This window comes from Astyanax mexicanus, chromosome 23 (assembly GCF_023375975.1).
Source record: "Astyanax mexicanus isolate ESR-SI-001 chromosome 23, AstMex3_surface, whole genome shotgun sequence".
NCBI lineage: Eukaryota > Metazoa > Chordata > Actinopteri > Characiformes > Acestrorhamphidae > Astyanax > Astyanax mexicanus.
In genome coordinates this window covers 5,396,737-5,418,948 of record NC_064430.1, presented here as the reverse complement: position 1 = coordinate 5,418,948, position 22,212 = coordinate 5,396,737, and the positions used below count along the sequence as shown (strand labels likewise).

Here is a 22,212-nt window from a genome sequence, read left to right as displayed (position 1 = left end):
TTTAAAGGATTTTTAGTTAGAAACTGTGGGTTTTCTCTTTATATATGTTATATATGTTTTATATTTTAGATTCTTCAAAGTAGCATCTCTTGCTTAGATGACAGGTTTGCAAATCTTGGCTGGATTTTCTCAGTCAGCTTTATGAGGTAGAGTCACCTGGAATTCAGGCTTTCAGTTAACAGCTGTGCTGAATTTATCAAGTTAATAACTTGAGTTTCTTGTCTCTTAATAAAGTGTTTGAGAGCATCAGTTGTAAAGTAGTGAAGAGGTAGAGTTACAGGTATACAGTGAATAGTGAATATTTGAGTAATGTTCTAATCCAGATTATGAGAAGCAAAAACTACTCAACTAAAAGTAAAGAAAATGAAGGTCAGTTTATCGAAAAAATGACAAGAATTCTGAAGGACAGCATCAAAGACCAAAGATAAAAAAAATCTTATGATGAAACTGGCTCTCATCAGGACTGCCCCAGGAAAATAACATCAGGAATTCCCTCTGTTGTACAGGATAAATTAATCAGAGTTACCAACTTCAGAAACCACAAGTTAGCAGCATTAATAAGTGAAATATTAATGAGAAATATTCTCAATGCTGCGCTTTGGTTTCTAACAGTTATTGGTTTATTTGTCAATTTATTTATTTATAAGGAAAACCACAGATAAATAATTAAATTATAAATATAAATCAGTACTGTCTTCTGCTCAATTCACAAGAGGCTTCATGTTACAGTGTTGGAAACAGATTTAAACATGGTAGAATATTTGGTTTCTTAAACAGATCCTTTTAGACATTTTTGACGAGTCTAGCTGTAAACACATGCCAATCAAGAGATATGTTGCCCCCTTCTGGTCTTACTACGAACAAATGAGGGGTTAATAATTTACTCTTGGGGCGGTAAGGCATTGCTGTCCACTTTAGAGCCTAAACTCTTAAAATAAAGGAGCTACAAAGAGGTTTCTTCAATGATGACATAAAAGAACCACTTATTGTTCCAGAAAGGCCCATTTTTAAAGATATATGAGTGCAAAGAACCTTTTAAAGGTTTTAATTTATGTCAATTTTTTCCACCAATTTAAATTTTATTGAAATAATTTTTTTTTATGAGCCACAAATAGTTCTTCTATCACCATTTCATTTTTAGAGTGTAAACCTCTATATTCTTTGAATTTATGAGTAATTACATAACAATCGCAATAAATGCCGTTTTATTTATTTTTTATAACTTGTAGATCATTAAAAACAAATATACAAAAATAAATAATGCCAGAAGTCGATAGCAAAGAATGCAACACCACAATATAAGGGAACCTGTAGAATATGTTTTATTTAATAGCTGTTTTAATTAATACCTACTAACACAGAAAATAAAGCTCATAATTTCGTTATGACTTCTTACTGGGTTGATATAAGACGTGATATGATTATATGGTCTGTTCATAGTTCTAATTTCTTATTTTTTTATTATGGAATTTTTTTTGTTTGTTTTCTTATGTAGTCTTACTGGGACTTTTACTTTGAACAGGAAGTGAGCGTGGCAGCCATTTACATGGCGGGGATCTTGATTGGGGGAAGATTAATTAGTGTATTGGATGATTCCAGGTGAAGCAAACTTTTGCTCCATTTGATGTTTTTTGTGCTGGAAGATTGGATTATTCTCTAAACCGAGGAGAAAACTCAAAGAACTGGGTAAGTACATTCATGCTTTTGCTTGTTTGTTTGTTTGTTTGTTTGTTTGTTTGTTTGTAGTTGTTTGCGTTGCTGGGCTCTGGGTGCTTTCTCAGTGTTTTATTTGTTTGGACTATTTCTGCTTTTTCAGTGTATGTTCGGGTTATGTTTGTTTGGAGTATTGCTGCTTTTTGGGTGTTTTGGGGGATATATTTGTATGGAATATTGCTGCTTTTTGAGTATTTAATTGGATGTGTTCTGTTTAAACTACTGCTGCTTTTTTGGGGCTATATTTGAATGGATTTTGCTGCTGCTTTTTCAGTGTTTATTTGGGTATTTTATACTTAAATTACTGTTGCATTTCAGTGATATATTTGTATGTAATATTTCTATTTTTTAGTATTTATTTGTATATATTATGTTTCGTCTACTGCTATATTTAGGGATAAATTTGAATAGAATTTTGCTGCTTTTTTCAGTATATTCTTGGGTTATATTTGTTTTGGACGACTGCTGCTTTTTGAGGGATATATTTGGGAGGAATATTGCTGCTTTTTAAGGGGATAATTGGGTGTATTATGCTTAAAATACTGCTGCATTCTGGAAACTCTATTTGAATGAACTGTTGCTGCTTTTTGAGTATTTATTTGGGTATGTCATGTTTAAATTACTGTTGCATTTTGGGGGGGTATATATTTGGGGTATGTTTGTTTGGACTACTGGTGCGTTTTGGCTGTTTTTGGGGCATATATTTGTATGGAATATTGCTGCTTTTTGAGTGGTTGGTTGGGCATATTATGCTTAAACTACTGCTGTATTTTGGGACATATATTTGAATAGACTTTTGCTGCTTCTGAGTGGTTAATTGGGTATATTATGCTTAACCTACTTCTGCATTTTGGGACATATATTTGAATAGACTTTTGCTGCTTTTGGGGGATATATTTGAATGGAATATTGCTGCTTTTAGAGTGTATATTTTGATATTTTATGTGTAAAATACTGCTGCTTTTTGGTTGTTATATTTAAATCACCTCTGTAAATGTTTATTTGGATATACTATGTTTAAACTACTGCTACTTTTGGGGGATATTGTAATGGAATATTGCTGCTTTTTTGTTGTTTTTTGAGAACTATTGCTGCAGTTTGATTGTGTTTTTCTGGGTTGTATTTTCTTGGACCTGCTGCTTGTTGAGTGTTTAATGGTAATATATTATTTTGGACTATTTGTGCTAATTTAGTGTATTTTTTTGTAGAGTATATTGTTTTACAATATCTGTTATCCCATTTTAGTATTTAGTTAATTTGATAAACTTCCTAGCACTTCTTTGCAGTAAAAAAAATGGTAACTTGCTCTTATGACCTACAACACTGTAGCCAGGCAGACAATAATTTGACGAGCTCATTGGAATATTTTTATATAGTATAAAAAGCTTATTTATATCCTCTCATATTATATTTAGATACATTTAAAAGGTCTGGTCCTTACAGACACAGGTAAATGGTGTCTCATGAGTCCATTGAGCACCGTAGTCGTTCTTGGTGTCTGAAATGAAATCTTAAGGACTCTGATGATAAACTGCTTTATCCTTGACTGGTTTTCCTGGTTGCCATGGAAATTCTGGTTGCCATGGATGTGTGTGATGTGTGGTCCTGGACTGGTGTGGTGATGAGGAAGAGGGGTTCTGATTATGTTGTCAGAAACCCTCAGGTCAACACTACTGAAGCGCTGTGACTGGCTGGAAGTCGGCCGGAGGCGCCGGGATATCGCTTTCAGTACTGAACACTGTTCACAACAAATGAGTTAAAAATAGAGTTTGGAGCAAAGCTGGAGAAGCAGTTTTGTTTTTTCTTGTGTTTGTGGTCCTGTAGACTCAAGATCTTCTACCAAATTAGTTTCTACACTGCTTCACTGATCATAGAGGACACGTCATAGTTCTGTGTAGAATGTACTCTCATATAGGGGTGGGCAATATTATATCGTATACAATATATCGTGACAGAAATATCATGATATTAAAAATCCATATCGTGATAATAGGGCTGTTCTGTCTTAAAAGTAGTCTATTATTTACTGTGAAGCTTTAGGTGTATTTATTGTATAATTGTTTTAGTTTGCAGTTTATATGCATGCACTAAATATTCTGCAATATTATTTGCTGCATTATATTAATTTATGCTATATTATTTATTTTATCACATTATGATTATTCTGTTATACTATTATATACTATATTCCTGAAATGAAGGAATTATTTTAGTTTTCCTATATCGCCAAGTATATCGTTATCACAAAAATACCCTGAAATATCGTGATATTATTTTTAGTCATATCGCCCACCCCTAGTCTCATATATGGGTTTGTAAATCGTCACTGATTTGTTTGATTCGATTCAAAATCGATTCATTTAGGGAAATTTCAGTAACAATAAAAATTGTAGTTTGTATATGAAATGTTGTAACTATACAAGTAACACTCAAACTTCCATTATTAAATTATAAGTGTTTATATTATATAGACTTTACACACCAGTTACATTATTATTTCTTTTTTTATATAATTTAATGTAGCTTAGTTAATTGTGACCATAGACTGTGTATAGCTGGACAGAGCATCGTCTCTCAAAAATGAAGCCACCACAGGTCGGGCGCCCCCTGCTGTTCGGCTGCAGAAAGCCGTGTAACTCCACCCATCCCCATAGGTGGCAAAACAGACAACTCTCAATCACGTTTTTTTCTAATATACTGTAATTCTACCTCCATTATTTAAATGCAGCAGCTAGTTTAACCTCTGCTTATATTGTCAAATTTTTATATCCCCACAGAATCCGGTTTTTAAAACTTTATTCAGCTCTATTCAAAAAAGGTGTGGTTATTGTAAAAGGGCTGGTTATGGGCGGGACCAATAACAGACCGTCAGCTCCGCTCCACCCCGCTCTGCAGTCTGTGACTGCGAGGCAGCCCTCAGGGGCGGGTTTATTTAAATGAATAGGCTGTCTCTCCACAGTCTTTCTCCCTCCTCTGGTCTCTACTGCGCAGAATCAGGTGTCCGGATCGCCAACATGGCGGAAGATTTTGGCTTCATTTTCATTGAATGAATGGGAACGGAGACACGGCGTCCATCTTTTTTTACCAATTGCATATATGTACGATTTGAGTGTTGTTACAATAGGCTAATACATATGGAATTAACCCTTGTGTGGTGTTCATATTTTTGTTACTTGTTTACTTTATTTGTATTCAGCAAAATTAAGCAATTCTACATTAAAATGCTTTACACATGCTTGCTTCACCTAAATTGCAAGCAATATAAACAGCTTACATGGTTAATATTTGCCCTTTACCTTTCTTATGTTACATTTCTTTCAAAAAGTGCTACTCTTTTTTTATTAGTTTTTTAATAAAATGTAAAAGAAAATGAATTAAACTCAAGATATGAGTAGAAAATTTGTTTAGTTTCAAATTTACAAATGAAGCAATGTTTATTAGCCCTTGGCCAAACAGACTGTATGTAATATAAATGTGTAGGTGGGGGGAGGGGGGTGTACAGTGTGTGTTTATCGAAAATGTGTTTTGATATATGTTTTTCACAAAAAAATGAGCCAATGCAAATTGAGTTAGAAAAAATATTTTTTTTAGTATCATTTGATGAAAAATGAAAACGGGTCCCACAGACCCGAACACCACACAAGGGTTAAACAAACCAGAATATGTTTTATATTTTAGATTTTTCAAAGTAGCCCCTCTTGCTTAGATTAGACAGTTTTGCACATCTCTGCTATTATCTTCTGAGTCAGTATTATGAGGTAGAGTCACCTGGAATTCAGGCTTTCAGTTAACAGCTGTGCTGAACTTATCAAGAGTTAATTACTTGAATTTCTTGCCTCTTAATAAAGTGTTTGAGAGCATCAGCTGTAAAGTAGTAAGGAGGTAGAGTTACAGGTATACAGTGAATAGTGAATATTTGAGTAATGTTCTAATTCAGATTATGAGAAGCAAGAACTACTCAACTAAATTAAGAAAGTATCCTTAATTGCAGTCACTGCAAAGACCATCAAAATCAAAATGTTAGAATGATGAAACTGGCACTCATCAGGTCCGCCCCAGGAAACAATAGAAGAGCTAGAGTTACCAGCCTCAGAAACTGCAAGTTAACAGCTCTCCAGAGATAAGAGCACCTAAATGCTTCTTCACAGAGTATATTGGTTTGTTTTTTAACACTTTTAAGTTACTACATGATTCCTTATGTGCTCCTTTATAGTCTTTACAATGCATTATTATTCTGTGATAAAATGTCTGAATTAAAGGTCGGGCGTGTGCCAGCTGATCACTGTAATAGGGTGTAGTTTTAGTATGCAATTGGAACACAGCCACCCCCTCCCACCCTTTTTTTAAGTATTAATAATCATCAAAAAAGTCAATATTAATTAAACCTTGAGAATAAAAGATAACTCTAGTCCTTCATGCAGCAGCATGAGGAGAGAACCTTCTTGAAGCAAATGAAGAGCCTCGTTATAGACTAACTTCCATCTAAATTATTTATCTTGAGGGAAAACTTTAAATTATTCACTGTCTTGGGCTCACTTTTGAAGAACATCATCAAATTAGAATTCATCCTTGTCAGACAGAAACGAGCGTGTTCTTCACAGCTGACAGAATCACAGATGCCGGATCAGACAAGCGCTCGTCTGCTGCCGGTAATTGCTATGCGACCGCATTTCGATAGATAATCTGAACTAAATTAGCTTGTTGTAGATAGTTTTTAATTATTATCTTTAGCGTGCATTCAGATGTAATTTATAAGGGTGAAATGATGCATCCAAAAAAATACCCTTTGAATTTTTTTTCAAGACTACACATAAATCATATTTACCAGCTTAAAGGAGAAATCCAGTGTGAAATGGACTTGGGTTGTACTAAAACATGATGACTAGTACGAACTTTGGACAAATAGCCCACCTCCATTCTCCCCAGGCATTCTGAAATACAGCACTTTTAGCTGATGCTCCCAATAGGCTTACAATGCTAGTGATGGGGGCATATGGCTGCCCATGCAAAGAAATAACTTCCTTAATTTTCACACCATTAACAAACTCAAAGTAGCTCCACACTTCATTGGTATAATTCTGAGGCTCATGACATTTAAAATGAGGCATTGAGAGTATTAAAAGTGCACAGATAGATTATTAAAACTCAGATATTTTATAAGTCGACTGATGAGCACAAACCAATAGGTAAGGGAAAGGGGAATAGATTGCAAAGTGAATGAAATGGAAATGCTATTATAGTGCTATTATAATATTACAGAGATATTTTCAGTAACAGCTGGTTACTGGTTACTTTGTTAATGGTGTAAATTATTATTATTATTAGGGGCGGGCAATATTATATCGTATACAATATATCGAGACACAGAAATATCATGATATTAAAAATCCATATTGTGATAATAGAGATGTTCTGTCTTAAAAGTAGTCTATTATTTACTGTGAAGCTTTAGGTGTATTTATTGTATAATTGTTTTAGTTTGCAGTTTATATGCATGCACTAAATATTCTGCAATATTTTTTGCTGCATTATATTATTTTATGCTATATTGTTTATTTTGCCACATTATGATTATTCTGTTATACTGTTATACTATATTCCTGAAATTAATTAATAATTTTAGTTTTCCTATATCACCAAGTATATCGTTATCGCAAAAATACCCTGAAATATTGTGATATTATTTTAGAGCCATATCGCCCACCCCTAATTATTATTATTATATATTTTTTTTAAGCTGCTGTTCTGTACTTTTTGCTATTGTTCCTTAATATTTGTCTTGCTTCGTCCTGCTATATTTTGACTTTTTTTTTCTCCCAATATTTTATCCCCCTCCCTCTCCCCCCTTCTTTTTTCCCTGGTATTTTGCTTATATTATTATATCTCTAAAATAGCTCTGTATCAACACTAGTAAAGATTAATTGTTCCTCCTAAGAAGGGGGGTGGTGACGGGCCAAAAAAAATGGTATAAAAAAAATAGCCATTTCTTTGCATGGGTAACTCTATGACCCTATCACTAGCATTATAAACCTGTTGCTTGGGAGCATTGGCTAAAAGCACTGTATTTGGGAATGCTGGGGAAGAATGGAGGTGGGCTATTTAACAAAAATTCATACTTGTAGTGATCATGTTTCACTACAACCCAAGTTAACTTCACACCAGATTTCTCCTTTAATGCAGGGAGGAGGATTAGAATATTTGAAGGCCATTGCTTTCTCTTTTTGACTCTTCCAGCTCTGTTCAATGGACTTGGATTGTATTTTTTGACTCATTGAACCTTCAGGTATTGGAGATAGATGCATGCATATTATAGAGATGTTTCAGCCACAGCTAGAATTCATGCATTTCCATAGAATTGATTTTGCAATCTGTTCCCCTGTCCTACTTATTCGATATATCAATGAGTTAATTGAGTTAATTTTAAGATTGTGGCTCTGGAGAACTACCTAAAGGTACTGTGTGTATAAACAGTGTTTTAATAACTAACTGTACACTTTCTAGAGCAGTGGCTACCTGCTGTTGATAACCCAGTGTTATATCTATTAAGCCACCACTGTCAGCACGGCACAGGAATGGGAGAGTAGTTTTATAACTGTTATGGGTTATCATTGTATCCAGCTTTGTTCTAAGTTATGATTGCTTGGCATGTTGAAAACCAGCATTGATTAAGGCATAATTAACCAAAGAGTACATTGGGTCACACCAAAAATATTTAATCTGATTAAGCAAAGTATGTTATGATATCATCACAAGGCTGGTTACTGAGTACACAGCATTTATTCCAGTAGATAGAGTACAATAAAGTGTGTTTTACACAAATTAAGACCAGGCCATGCCATATGAATAAAAAAAAAACAGTTGGCTGAAAAAAACAATCAGTGTATTAGGTCATATATAGTGCAAGAAAGTAAATATAGTGAGAAGATTCTGTTTCAGCACATATATCTGTATTACTGTAAAGCTGCTTTAACACAGAACGCTGCAACACTAAAAAGCTGTGTGCTTTTAAACACATTAATAAGACATGCAGCGCAGATGTACATGTATTAAATGTAATCATGTGGCTGTGAGCAGTGAACGCAGCACATACTGTGCATGTAAACAGCATGGAGCAGCAGAGACAGCGTTTATTCATAGCTGTGGTCAACTGGCTTAAATATCAGATTAAACTGTGCCTTATCAGCAGTTTAGCTCAAATAAAATTAGTATATTTGATAGCTTGATATTTGATAGCATGTTTTTACCACAATCTAACCACTTTAGAGTTTATTTAGGACTAGGGGTGTGACGAGATCTCGTGGCACGTGACGATATTTCTCGTCAAGCCTTAACCTGTCTCGCAGGGAAAAAAATAGTTCAGTGTGGACTTTTTAAGCGGGATCTGGCAACACAGCAAGAGTGCAAGTCCGGGAGGAGGGGGTGGAGGAGATAGTTCTGTCATTACTAGCCCACCGTGCTCCACAAAACCAGCAAGCTGATTGGCTGTTTCTCCTAAAAGAAAGTGTATTTGGGGCTTTCATTTGGCGCCCCCTGCAGTGCAGCGCCCCTATGCACTTCAAACATAGTCTTAATATGGTTATGCATAGTTTAATTACAAGAGATTTAGGAGACAAAAACACAAACCATAGGCTTAATATGACCTGTTGTGGTTTGCACTTATTGTTTGCACTATATAAGACCTAGAAAAGTTTTATTTAATTTTTTAAATTCTTATTCTTATTTCTGTTTCTTATAAAATGTGTGAGAGAAAACAGTCTGTTAAGTTTGCGTTATATGATTGTCAAATAAGATTTTTAAAGTTTTCTTAAAAATTTTATTTTTAAATCTCGTCTCGTCTCGTTCTCCTGAACCCAGTATCGTGTCTCGTCTCATCTCGTGATATTAGTGTCTCGTCACACCCCTATTTAGGACCGGATTGTTTTGAGCTGCACCTGAGTGTGATTACTGTTTTCACACCTGCTCAATCAAACCACACTAATGTAGAAAGTAAGTCCCTTTTAACCAGACTAAATAGTGCTGGTGTGTGAAAACACCCTAAAACTAAAAGTCTAAAAGTCCGAACCCAACAAGGTAGGTGTGAAAACAGCTTTAGAAGTTATTACAAGTTTTTAATTTTATCTTTTTTTTATATCTCTTCTAAAGTTAACAGTGTGAAAAATATATAAAGTTTTCTTACGAATACAAAAATATAAGTACTGCACCCCCCCGATGCTGCTGTCCTCTCCTAAACCCTGTGAGCCGTGATCCATTCTCAGCTCTCCTCAGAGTTTGATAGACCTTCCTGCGGACATGCAGCCTGAACCCGGTGAGATCTGTCCTCAGGGAGGGTCTAATAACACCCGACACAAACGCAACACGTCTCCTTCCATCCGGACCCTCGCTCTCGACACAGCGGCTTTCCGTGGTCATCCAGTCGAGCCCCTCAGAGCCGGCGGCGGCGGCGTGTTAATTGCGAGTTCATGGCTGAATGATGCGCTGAGTGTTCAGCAGTTTAAATCGCTCATAATGAGGCGTAATCATGTTTTGAGTGTAATTTAGCACAGAGCTGTAACTCGGCACATCTGGTGAGGCTCCAGATCTCACACAGCTGCTGGTAGGGGCTACTGATTCAGCAGCAGCAGCAGAATTCAGGAGGAGCTCGGCCTGTAGGTTCTTTTCTGATGAAGATAATCATCACTAAGCTGATTTAAAAAGCATTATGATTCAAAGTAACTCATCTTTTTCATAAAGTTTTTAAAAACATTTTTCAGCTCTGCTGAGCATTTAGGACACTTTGCAGTTGTAGATATAACTTATAATTAGACTGTTATAATTAAACAGTTTGTGTGTGTTAGGGTCTGTGTGTTGTGTTGTTATAAGTGGATCAGGTACAGCAGTGCTGCTGGAGTTTTTTAAACACCCCGGTGTCACTGTGGGCTGTGTCCTGTGGGCTGTGTCCTGTGGGCTGTGTCCTGTGGGCTGTGTCCTGTGGGCTGTGTCCTGTGGGCTGTGTCCTGTGAGCAGCATCCCCATTGGCAGTGTTCTGTGGGCTGCGTTTTGTGGGCGGCGTCCTCTTTGCAGCGTCCTTATGGTGGCGCCCTGTGGGCTGAGTCTATTGGCCAGGTCCTGTGGGCTGACTCATTTGTCCGTGTCCTGTGGGCTGAGTCTATTGGCCGCGTCCTGTGGGCCGAGTCTATTGGCCGTGTCCTGTGGGCCGAGTCTATTGGCCGTGTCCTGTGGGCTGAGCCCTCTTGGTGGTGTCCTGTGGGCTGAGTACTCTTGGTGGTGTCCTGTGGGCTGCATAACCTTGGTGGCGTCCTGTGGGCTGCATACTCTTGGTGGCATCTTGTGGGCTGTGTCATTTTTACCACATCCTTATGGTGTTTCTTGTGGGCGGTGTCCAGTGGGCAGCATCCTGTGGGCAGCGACCTCTTGTCTACGTCTTGTGGGCAGCGTCCTGTGGGCAGCATCCTACTGGCTACATCCTTTGGACAGTATCAACTTGCTGGTGTCCTGTGGGCAGCATCCTGTTGTCGACATCCTGTGAGCGGTATCCTGTGGGCCGCTTTCCGTGTGCATCGTCGTCTTGGTGGCGTCCTGTGGGCCGCGTCCTTTTTTGCTGCATCCTCTTAGTGGTGTCCTGTGGGCACTGATGAAGGACTGAAGAATGAACAACACTGTAAACTGTGCAGTAACAGATTCAGAGCTTCTATCTCTAACTTTATTTTATCTACAAGGTGTTTCAGCTGAAGGTAGGAGTGTATATTAGAGTGAAGTACAGCGAGTGATTAAACACAGTGTTTAGAAACTTAACACGCCGCTGCTGCCGGCTCTGAGGGGCTCGACTGGATGACCACGGAAAGCCGCTGTGTCGAGAGCGAGGGTCCGGATGGAAGGAGTCGTGTTGCGTTTGTGTCGGGTGTTATTAGACCCTCCCTGAGGACAGATCTCACCGGGTTCAGGCTGTATGTCTACAGGGGGGTCTATCAAACTCTGAGGAGAGCTGAGAATGGATCACGGCTCACAGGGTTTAGAAGAGGACAGCAGCATTTTTTTTTCGTTAAAAACTTTCATTGTCTTTTCTGACACTAAAGTTGTGTGGAAGTGTGTGAGCATCACAGCCGAGTGTATTTTTACATTACATGTACACTGTTGTGGAGTGAGTTATGGACACGTTAAATAATAATAATAAAAATATGAATTCTGCGTGTAACCACTTTTTTTAATAATAGTAGGTGTAAGGATAAAGAGTGTTCCTTACACATTTACAACATTAATTCTCTAAAAATATATCTTTCATATCTAGTCATTTAAAAATGAAATATTCCTAACTGAATCAATATCAAATAAAAAAAAATAACCCCACTTTGGTTTTCACTTCTGTGGAGAAGCGTGATCTGTTCAGGCAAGTCATTCTCCCACTTATTATCCACAAGTGGACGAGTGCATTTGTGACACACAGCGAGAGAACAGAGGGAAACGGGCTTGAATATTCAGCTCCTACAGTGAAGTAGGTCAAGTGGCTCACCAGTGCCTCGGTGGCCATTTCGCTAGCAAGTTTGAGTCCACTTAACTAGTTCTGTAATTGAAGTACGATAAGGCTATAAGACAGCCACAAGGTGTTTTATAGGTAGTGCTTTTCTCAGTTCTTAATATGTATGCTAATTTAAAGTGAACACAGGAGTGCTTCCCAGATAGCATGAAGACCTGCATTCACTTTAAGCTTAGCAAATGTATGGCAGCATCAGCCGAGACTAGGTAGCAGCAATGTGGAATTGGTCCAATTGTAATAAAATACTTGGCAACCGGGGTGCTTGCACATGTGGCTCGGTCAAATTCCCATATTATTCTCTTAAACTTGCAAAAGTGGCATGGGCCAAATGCAATATTATACTCAGCAACTGGGGTGTTAGAAAAAGTGGCATGGACCAATTCCAGTATTATACTTGGCAACTGGGGTGTTGGAAAATGTGGCATTGAATACTTCCAATATTATACTTGGCAACCGGGCTGTTGGCAAAAGCAGCATGGGCCAATTCCAGTATTATACTCAGGAACTGAGGTGTTGGCAAAAGTGGCATGGGCCAATTTCAATATTATACTCTGGAACCGGGGTGTTGGCAAAAGAGGCACAGGCCAATTCCAGTAGTATACTTGGCAACCGGAGTATTGAAAGCAACTCTGAGTCAGTCAGGGGTATTTGGCCCAGATATTGCTGGAGTGAAGTTTGCTATCTAGGATGCTTTAAGAGATTGATCTTTTCAGTCAAGTGTAAAAACTGTTTTTAAGCCCAGTGGTGCTTGGTGAAGCTAACCACTCCCTGTGCCTTGTGTAGGGTTGCGTGATTAATCGACGTCTTGTTTGTTGATGTTCACGTTGAGAAAACTGCTGTTCTTTCCTGCTTGAGTGTTCGTATCCAAGGAAAATGTGTTAAATAGATGAACATCTGCTGTACCAGTACACATAACACAGATACAAACCTTCAAAGGTAATTTAAAGCTTAAAAGCCATTTTTTACACCATTTTATCTTAGTTTTTCTTTTAGCTTGTCATCCGCCTGCATATATACAGCCCATCTGTTGCAGCACAAACCATCAGCCTCCCATAGGAGCACCCAAGGGCACTACTGACATGATATGATCCAGGAGCATTCTCAGCACAACAGTGACACCTACATGGCAAGGGGGGGTTCTGAATGTGGCACCAGTATGAATGTTTCTGACACATTAGTGTTGCTGAGGTTTTCATACACTAGTGATGCCACTGAGCAGAGAATAACCTGTTGAAAGAATAAGAGAGCACTTAAAAATGATGAGTTTCTTTAATTTTATCTAATTAAAAACCTCTGGAATATAATCAAGAGGAAGATGGATGATCACAAGCCATCAAACCAAACTGAACTGCTTGAATTTTTGAGCCAGGAGTAAAGCAGCATAAAGTTATCCAAAAGCAGTGTGTAAGACTGGTGGAGGAGAACATGATGCCAAGATGCATGAAAACTGATTAAAAACAGGGTTATTCCACCAAATATTGATTTCTGAACTCTTAAAACTTTATAAATATGAACGTGTTTTTCTTTGCATTATTTGAGGTCTGAAAGCTCTGCATCTTTTTTGTTATTTCAGCCATTTCTCATTGTCTGCAAATAAATGCTCTAAATTACAATATTTTTATTTGGAATTTGGGAGAAATGTTGTCCATAGTTAATAGAATAAAACAACAATGTTAATTTTGCTTAAACATTTTCATATAAATAGGACTCTGTGGGCGTGGCCTAAGCTTTTGTTTTTAATGGCTTTATTTTTTTTCTCCTCACGTTACTTTTACTTTTTTATATTTTAAGTAGTTTTGAATCCAGTACTTTTAATTCTTTGTTAAAAGAGTAAAAAGCTTGAGTTGATGCTTCAACTTCTACAGAAGTATTTTTTTTTAAACGCTAGTATCTATACTTCTACCTACAGAGTAATAAATGTTCATACTGTAAATAATGTTCAGTGCAGTAGAAAAAATAATGGATGCAGAAACAAGTGGGTGGTCATAATGTTATGCTTGATCGGTGTATCATTCAGTAAAAAAAAAATAGTTCTTGTGAACGGTTCAGTCTCATTTATAGATGTGGTTATAGATAGAAGTTTTGCAGCAGCAGATGGATGGTCAGTAATTGTACACTTAATTCACCAGAGCTGTGTCCCAAACTGTTGAGCTCTGGAAAAATAAGAGATCACTTAAAAATAAAGATATTCTTTGATTTTACCAAATTAAAAACCTCTAGAAAACAATCAAGAGGAAGATGGATGATCACAAGCCATCAAACCAAACTGAACTGCTTGAATTTTTGCACCAGGATTAAAGGCATAAAGTTATCCAAAAGCAGTGTGTAAGACTGGTGGAGGAGAACATGATGCCAAAATGCATAAAAACTGTGAATAAAAACCAGGGTTATTCCACCAAATATTGATTTCTGAACTCTTAAAACTTTATGAATATGAACTTGTTTTCTTTGCATTATTTGAGGCCTGAAAGCTCTGCATCTGTTTTTCATTTTCTGCAAATAAATGCTCTAAATTACGATATTTCTTATTGTAATTTGGAAGAAATGTTGTCTGTAGTTTATAGAATAAAACAACAATGTTCATTTTACTCAAACATAAACCTATAAATAGCAAAATCAGAGAAACTGATTCAGAAACGGAAGTGGTCTCTTAATTGTTCCACTACTATTATAGGGAACAGAATTCGGCAATATATTGAACTATTTTGAAACTTCCTTTGAGAATTTGCACATACATTGAATTTAGAGTATTTCAAGTCAATATATCTTTTTTCACCAGATATAAAATGATCTAGTCATTGTGAAAATTCGGCACTATACTTTGCCCTTCATTGCAAAATTAAGCAATCCAGATTAGGGGTGCGCCATATTGTATCTTGCACAATAATTGCACCAACATTTCTCATTATGTATCTACTAGAGACAGATTATATCTGTCCAGTATCATTTATTTTACTTTAATCCTGAATATATGGAGATATTTGGAGTGCATTATTATTATTAGTATCATGTCATTCTGGACCATTGACTTCTGTTGCAAATCTAATAAAATTCTTGAATTTTTATATATATTTTTTTTAATATCTCAGTTGCTAGGTGGTTGCTAAGGCGTTGCTATGGTATCTATGGTGGTTGCTATGGTGTTGCTATGGTGTTGCTAAGTGTTTGCTAGATGGTTGCTAAGGTGTTGCTGAGTGGTTGCTAGATGGTTGCTAAGGTGTTGGTAGGTGGTTGCTAAGTAACACAACTAAATCCTGATTCTGACATTAGATTCTCAGTACAATTACTGTATTAATCTAAAACTTACAAATCTGATAAAATTATTATTATTATGTTTTTATATATATTTATATATATAAATATATATATATATATATATATATATATATATATATATATATATATATATATATATATATATAAATATCTCAGTTAGGGGTATATCTCAGTTAGGGGTGTGCCATATATCGCATTCAATAATAAAATTTAACTTTCATTTAGTTTATAATTCATCTTTTAATTCAGTGTTTTGTCATATTGCCAAGAGTATCATTATCCCTACAATACCATGAAATTATCATAATCGTGATATTATTTTAGGGGCAGTTTGGGACACAACTCCAATAATTAAACCTTTTAAAGATGCCTACTTATCCAACACTTGTTCCAGTGTCTCTACAGGCTCTGATCTTCACAATACACTCTCCACTAGATACTGAAATATTGCTGTTCTGTGAGGATTTGATTGCATTCAGCCGTAGGAGCATCAGTAATGCCAGGTTCACACTATAAGACTTTTTGAGTCTTCAGTCATTGTGCTGTTTTTTGCTGTATATCCTTTAGTTGTTGAGACTTTCACACTAAACGACTGATCAGAGACACGGGATCACAAATTACACAATTTTTTTCACTGTGGGAAATCACCGACTCACCTCACAGCTCTCCAGAAACACGTTTCATCACGAGAACACCCCAGAACTAAGTGCACACGAGAACTAGTGATGCCGCGCCAAAGAAACTCTATAGAGGAGAATACGCACTTGAAGTGAGTCCAACATGAACGGGTTTATAGGAAGCAACTGAGCAAAATCAGAATTTATAATCATCTTATATCGAAATATGTACTTAGGTCCTCAATACAGAACTATGTCTAATGTTTTTGTACCACAGACATCTTTTTTTTATTTATTTTTTTTATTTTGAACTCCAGTTATAGAAGCCATTTAAACATGTTTTACCTGTATCTCCAGGATCGGCTTGCCAACCAATCAGCTCACAGTAGCAGTAATGCTAGAGCTTTACAGAGTAAAATCTGTTTTCTTTAGATAAACTAAAATATACAGGCACGCTTTCTTAGTTTTTTTTTTGTAAAGTACATTATTCTACTTTCTAAAATTAAAGAAATGTTCAGAACAAGTAGTTCATAATTATTTTTAATTTAAGGTTTTTAGCTTTTAGCTGTTTTTAGCTGCATTCACCCCCCTCCCCTATTCATAGAGGACTCACTTGTGGGCTCCCTCTAGAGTCATTTCATGATATAACAGGGGGGCAGAAACTGGTTGGGACCCTCCATAAACAGCTCTGGTGTTTGGTTCTCTCTTTCTGTGATCCTATTGGCTGTATGTAGCCGCAGCTTCTGGCTCCCAGTCGCTGACTGAGTCAGATATTAAACATAATGAATATTTGCCAGGCTTATGCGACTCTTCGGCGATTAGTCAGCGACGGCTCGGCGAGCGTCTTTCGGTAGTTTCAGTAGATTTCCCTCCAAGCAGAGTTTTTGTCAGCAATCAACAAAAAAAACTGTCGGCGACTGAAAAACTGGCTCAAAATCGTGTAATGTGAATCTGGCATATGGTGAAATACTGATGTTTGGATGGTTAGTTCTCAATGGTGGCACTCCAACTCCTTCAAATCCTTCCCTAGGTGTAGTTTATATATCTCCATAAATCCAGAGAACACTGTTCCACTGCTCCACAGCTCAGTGATGAAAAAGGATTGATACTCCATGGTGGTTTTATGCTCAGATGATTTGCTGTGCTGCTGCTTCTGCTCCAGAGAATCCCATTCATAAAAGAAGACAGTATGATGAACCTTTGTCTTTGATTAACATATTTAAAACATTTCCTATGAACAATATTGAGAGAGAGAAAGGAAATATAACTATGTGTTGTCGCTCTCCAATAAAATGTTTTTTACATAATTTGAATTGTACAGGCCAAAAGTTTGGACACACCTTCTCATTCAATGCGTTTTCTTTATTTTCATGACTCATATTTACATTGTAGATTCTCACTGAAGCATCAAAACTATGAATGAACACATGTGGAGTTTTATGTACTTAACAAAAAATGAGCTGAACCTCCACAGTCACCGGACCTGAACCCAATCCAGATGGTTTGGGGTGAGCTGGAGCACAGAGTGAAGAAGACAAAGGAGCAACAAGTGCTAATAAACACCTCTGGGAACTCCTTCCTTCAAGACTAATCAGTAATCAGAGCAAAGGGTGGCTATTTTGAAGAAACTAGAATATAAAAATTGTGCATAAAACTCCACATGTGTTCATTCATAGGTTTGATGTGAGAATCTACAATGTAAAAAGTCATGAAAATTACTTACAATTTCTTGATGAATGGACCAATAGAATTTCTCCGAAATGACCTAAAATAAACTTTTTTCCATTAAAAGTTTTTAAAATGTTTTATTCCTCTCTATACTGTTAGGTTGCTGTTTTGGAGGAGATACATTTTTTTCATTGGACAGCGTCAATATAAATTAAATAAAATGAATAAAAATGCAATTTTTTTGTTAAAGAGAAAAGTTTAGGGCATCCTACATTCACTACTACACTTCTAAATTCTGAAAGTAAAATCAGCTGCAGATAATTAGGATAAATTAGATGTTGTCTTAATTAAACCTCTCCACCTCAGATACACTACTGGTCAAAAGTTTTAGAACATTCCCATTTTTTCCCCTGCATTTTTGCCATTTAAGCTCTTCAGATCCAGTCAAGAACTGTAAATGGGACAAAATCCAGCGTACAAAATTTGAAGTAAACTGCAAGGGCCTTTAAGAAAAGCAAATTAACTAAAAAACTAAAGTAATAAAGTCATTTTAGTACTGTATTGTTTTTACGTAGTAAATTGTAAAAAATATTGGTTAACAGCTTACAGCTGGTAGGTAGCAGTGGAAATAAACTGAAATACTACACTCTGTACTGCAGCATTTATACACTTACACACAGCACATTCATACTTTTATCATCATAATAACTAGAAAAAGAAACAGAAACACAGAGAATTCTGTAACTATTGAAAGTAGAAGTTCTTTTCTTTAGAGAAATTACAGATGAAGCCAGAGAGCGGTGAGTACTGTTTCCTACACCTTCAAACTCAGACTCTGAAACTCAGAAACTGGAGAAAACTAATACAGAAAGACGTCTGGCTGACCCACATGGAAAATGCAGCTTTAGCCTTTAGCTCAGCTTAACATGACTGGAGTAAGTCTCAGTTTCAGCAGAGAAGAGAATTTAGAATTAGAGTTAGTCTGAAAGTTAAAGAACTGCAGTAATTGATGAGATATAAATAAAGATAAAGAGCAGATTGTCTGGGTCATCCACTACTGCAGTTACTGGACTACTAAAAAAAAGGGGTGTTCAAAAATATTTAACCAGTAGTGTACATTGACTCTCCCTACATAGTGAACTAGAACATAAGTCAGAACAGATGTTGATATAAATAAATGTATATAGTTTTCTATTACTAACACACAGTGTTCTGTTTAGATTTCGAATCCATAATTTGACACTTTTTAGAGAATAGTGTTTAAGCAGTAATTTGATGTTTAACCTTTGTTTTCTTCCTCCGTTGTGCTGTGTTGTCACTCAGTTTCTTTATTTAATGAGGTACTACAAGCTCCTACAGGGCAAGCATGTTTATTTAAGGATTGCCATCTGTATGTGGAAGTTTTTCCTCATGTATTTTTTAAACTAGAGAAAAATCTCAGTTGTAGCTCCAATATTCATGTAGCAAAAATGATGTATTTCTTGGGTTGTATGTGTGTGTATTAGGGGTGTCACGATCTCGATATTTTATCGAAATCGAATCGAAATGAGGTCACGATCTCGAGTATCGAAGTCAAAAAGAGGATCGACGATCCCTCCCGCGCGCGCTGCGCAAATAGCGCAGCGCGCTACGCAAATGGCGCGGCACCAACACAGCGCATCCTATTCATTTAAATAGAGATAGCCACTGCATGAGCGCAGTCGGCGGGAGTGTGATCACTGTTTTTATCTGTCCAACGGGGGAGGGGGGGCGGGGGTTGGGCGCGCAGGTTTTGTATCTGTATCTAACGGAGGGGTGGGTGCGCGCAGGTGAGAGCGTGTGAACTCGCTGAAATGCGTGTGTCAGTGTGACTTGAGAACACTGACTATAGATCACAGTGAGGTGGATTAAAAATCTTAAACTTATAATTGACTACACCTGTTGCTTTCCATTGAATTAAAAAAACATCTTTCTCTCAGATAAAGTAAACACAAGCGTGTTTCTGACTAAAATAAAAGCTTTTCAGGAGAGATATAAGTTATGTGTAAATATTTATAAGACAATACCCACATCACTTATCTAACCAGCCTGTACTGATTTCTGCCCCCCAATAATGCTTTCAATAACCTCTTGTAACCCCTGGGAGCCAGGGGTTACACTCTAATAGCCTTTAATAGTCTTCAGTAGCCTTTAAAAGACTTACCTGGCGGCCGTGGTGTGTCCACTAAACTCCGTAGTTATAAACATCCTGAGGTTAGCAGCGCGCTAACTGACGTGTTTATAATGTAATCCGAGCAGTGCCTCCGTGTCGGCTGTTCTAACCTGCTGCTGTTAGCTGCTTGGGCTGAAAGATGAACTGTAGTGAGCTGTATTATCCGGTTAGTGGGGTTAAAACCTTTATTTGTTTACAGAAACAGTAAAAACGGACTGGCTGAGCTCTGTAGCCCGTGGCTGGGCTGTACTGAAGTAGTGACTGAGTGAAGAGAGCGGGGCTTGTGCTGCTGCTGCTAGTGGTTGGATGAAGAACTGCAGCTTCATGTAATGAGCAGTTTCACCAGCCATCCACACACAGCTCTGATAAACTGCTTGTTTTAATAGTGCACACTGTTGCTACCAAAAAAAGTCACTAGATGGCATTACCATATATATCTTAATAAATAATAATAATAATATTTATAATATTTATAATAATAATAATAATAATAATAAATATATTATTTAAATTTTATGAGGCATAAAATAATAACAAGAAAAAAAAACAAGAAAATCGAGAATCGAATCGAATCGTGACCCTCAAATCGAAAATGAAATCGAATCGAGGATTTAGAGAATCGTGACACCCCTAGTGTGTATATATAGTTCTATAACCTTTAACTCTCAATATTGTTCAAAATAAAGGAAAGAACAATCTTGGGGCAGTTTCCCAGACAGGGATTAAACATTGTCTTAATCAAACGGCATTCTGAATGGAGATTTACTATTTAAAGGTGAGTATAGTATAAGACAGGGGTTCTCAAACAGTGGTACTCAATGTATCCCAAGGTGCTGCAATAGAAGACACTGCTTGCATTAAAATATTAAGGACTGAAAATCCACTTGTAATTTTCCCAACATTACATTAGTTAGTGCTTAGTAATTTAGTCATTAGAAGCTGTGTGTAATAGGGGTGTGCCATATCGTATCGTACGCGATAATATCGCAAAAAATATATATATATTGTGAATGATATTATACCCTGAAATATCGTGACATATCAGCCACCCCTAATTATAACATCAGGGTTCTACATTTTACTGTTTTTAGCAAAAGAAAAAAAATTCACACTGTTCTCATTTTCCATTATATATCTACTAGAGACAGATTATATCTGTCCAGTATCATTTATTTTACTTTAATCCTGGATATATGGAGATATTTGGAGTGAATTACTAGTATCATGACATTGTGGATTATTAACTTCTGTTACAAATTTGATAAAATTCTTATTTTTTTAATATCTCAGTTAGCCATATCATATTGCATGCAGTAATAAAATTCTAAATATTTTTTTCTAATTTAGTGTTTTGTCATATCGCTAAAAGTATCGTTATCGTGACAATACCATGAAATATCGTGATATTATTTTAGAGCCATATCGCCCACCCCTAGTGTGTAAGCTACACTGTAGTCCTTCACTCTTATATAAAACAGAACTAAAGTTCTATAAGTATTCACATCAGTTTCATTGTTCCTAGAATTAAACCTTGTGGAACGCCACAAGATCTGCTTTATATCAACCAACAGTCACTAACAGTTTACTAAATTAACATTTATGATATTTACTGGTTTCCATTACAGAGTTGGGCCAATGAAGAGTTGGGAGTCTTGTCCAGGGACTCATTTTTGGACTTATTGATGTAGCCTAGCGTAGTCACTTATACAGGCAATTGAACCCCAGTCCCCCACATGATGTGAAGGCTCACTGGCAGGTAGTGGTGTTCTCCACTGTGCCACCCCATGCACTACAGCTTCTGCAGTTTCTGCATGTTCTGCATTACAGCTAAATAAGGTGGTAAACAAACCCTTGTTGTTTTTCTCTATCTAAATTAGGGGTGGGCGATATGGCTCTGAAATAATATCACAATATTTCATGGTATTTTCACAATAACGATACTTTTGGCGATATGACAAAACACTAAATTAGAAAAAAAATATTTAGAATTGTATTATTGCATGCAATATGATATGGCTAACTGAGATATTAAAAAATAATAATTTTATCAGATTTGTAACAGAAGTCAATAATCCAGAATGTCATGATATTAGTAATGCACTACAAATATCTCCATATATCCAGGATTAAAGTAAAATAAATGATCCTGGACAGATATAATCTGTCTCTAGTAGATATATAATGGGAAATGAGAACAGTGTGAATTTTTCTTTTAC

The 22,212-nt window shown here is 36.6% G+C and overlaps 1 long non-coding RNA gene across 1 annotated transcript in view; it reads left to right on the top strand.

Annotated features, from left to right (window-relative positions):
* Nucleotides 1–1,558: 1,558 nt before the first annotated feature.
* Nucleotides 1,559–22,212, top strand: part of LOC111191153 (uncharacterized) — a 44,170-nt gene continuing 23,516 nt past the window's right edge. Inside the window, exon 1 of the long non-coding RNA XR_002649352.2 lies at nucleotides 1,559–1,686. This is a non-coding gene — a long non-coding RNA (uncharacterized LOC111191153). The remainder of the gene's footprint in view (nucleotides 1,687–22,212) is intronic.